The sequence below is a fragment of the Spodoptera frugiperda genome, chromosome 20 (genome assembly GCF_023101765.2).
Source record: "Spodoptera frugiperda isolate SF20-4 chromosome 20, AGI-APGP_CSIRO_Sfru_2.0, whole genome shotgun sequence".
In the NCBI taxonomy this organism is placed as follows: Eukaryota; Metazoa; Arthropoda; class Insecta; order Lepidoptera; family Noctuidae; genus Spodoptera; species Spodoptera frugiperda.
Window position 1 is genome coordinate 5881885 of NC_064231.1, and position 2506 is coordinate 5884390.

Here is a 2506-nt window from a genome sequence, read left to right on the forward strand (position 1 = left end):
CTATACCTAGGTTACGGTAAAACTAAAGCTTCAAACTGGGATTTACGTTTGTGTACATAAGACATCACAAGGCCCCAATATTTGCGACTGCCACAAAGGATTAAAAATCTATAAAAAAGTCAGATTGAAGTAGGCTTACTTCTAGTGTAGGTAAGGATACTAGGGTAAGTCCATCTTTATCACTTGAATGGCGAAGTATAAAGAGCTCCAGTGACTCTCAAGTAACGATGTTTAAGTGCTTCTGTACCTCGCTACCTATATACATCTGGCGCACCCTAGCAGCCGTTAGGTTCCATGTTTGTTGACTAACCACTGGTCAATATCTATGTACTTACTAAGGTATTGACGTCACTGGAAAATTCCATTCAGTGGAATACCTTTTCTATAGCAGTATAATCCTGATAGATTTTTATCACTGCTCCACTTTTCTATCTACAAGTTTGAAAGAAAAGCGTTACGTAACTCTAAGGTCTGTCTAGTCATGGTAAACATTACATAACATCATGTCGTCACATTCAAAATCAGGTTCCTATACATAAAAATAGATTAAAATGTTACTAACTCTTTACCCTAGCTACACGCTTAGGAACTAATTGTATAGAATCGTAAATAAATCGGTTAAGAAACCTGAAACCGTGTTTAAGACTGCCATTGTTTCGTTTCCCTATCTATCTTAGGTAGCTACTCCTTGGGTGCAATTATGTTAATTTGTGTAACTAAATTAGATGTCTAAAGAAGGACAGTTTTCCTTTAAGTCTGTTCCAAATAATTAGCTGAAAAGGTAACTCAGGGAGAGACAACAGAACACTTAATTGCGTGTTTTATGCAAATTACTTTTTTCCTCCGATCTCCGAATATTTAAAGTAGGTGTTTACTGTATAGGGCTTAGTATTGGTTTGGTAAGTATTTATTTATAAAACGAATGATATAAGTAAATGAACAGCATTCTGGAATTACTAATGACATAATAAATAACGAATGTGAACGTAATATAACACCTGTTACTTAATTATAATTCTACCTACGTTACTTGAAGGTATAAATAAGTAATAATTAATGTTCTACACGTAAGTACAAAAGAGTAATTAGAATACGCTATTCATATCTGTCCTCAAATTCAGACAGAAGTGAGATCATCTGGGCTATTATAATATTATATTATGTACGTAATGCTGTCCCACTTCATAATAGGGTTTACGAATTTCCGTAACAATAGGTCCCGTCCCAGACGCTGTAGCCTTCTCAGATAGGATTAGATACCGGCTTCGAATAACTTCGTGAAGTATACTTGAGAATAATTTGCGTATGAAATGTTTAATATGTTTTGATATTCCGTGTGTGTTAGAAATAAAATGTATGTATTGGTATATGTCAAATATCATAATTAGTTGCCGAATGAAATAATATTCTATATCATTGTCTCCACTTTTTTAAACTATCTTCAGATACAAAACCATACTATAAAAATATTACAAAAACAGATAAAAACGCCTTCACGCTTTCACATTTATAATATTAGTAGCTAAGAATAATAAGGAATAAAAATAAAATAACATAACTGGTGGAAAGTGGGGGTTTTACTAGTCCTCCTCATTTACCAAACCCCGTCAGACCTATTGCCATGGGCAGTCCCTTCTCTACTAGTCTAACCAGTAGATGGTGCAGATATGAGTAGGTAGATGTTATGAACATTACAAGTAGGTATTATGGGAATATTAACGTAAAAGAACGGGTAATCTCCTTATTTGAAGTCGATATGTAATCATCATCATCATCAACAGTCAGAAGACGTCCACTGTTGGACAAATACCTCCCTTTAGTCCTCCATGTCGAACGACCTACATCCACTGGCTTCCCGCGACGATGTCAGTCCACCAACAGAAGATATGCCCACGCTTCGTCTTCTACTTCGTGTTCTCGGGAGCTGCCGAGTCAACACCTCCTGAGGACGCTCCGTTATGTGTGTGTAAATATCTACCTCTACTGCATGAGCAACTAATCGTGGGATGTGAGGGCGGAGCTGCACACCTCATGATAAAGCCTACATGTATAAGTAGAATTAAAACTAAAGATCCCACTGTATTGAGTAGTACACTCGATCTGTTTCCTGGTCCGTCTGGCCTATTTGGTAGTAAATGCGATACCTTGATGATACCCACTCATGCAGACAGCAATACGGTACTACTACTAAAATAGGCGTATATAATATACCTAGATATCTATTTATATACGGCACATAAAATGCAGCCATTAACTTTTGCAATTGCAAAAACCAGGCTATACACTCAGATGGCCCCAAAGGTCCGCCTGCAATTGATGCAGGTGGGATCGACGACAGATATATGTACACTGAACACATAAACGCAATTTCCAATGCACATACGCTGTAATTTCAATATTAATACTAATATTTATAGTATTATGTTTACACCAGTACCTAAGACTTGGCTCACTACAGGCAGTTTATAGATTCTCAGTAGATGCATAAATAAAATAAAACACGTAA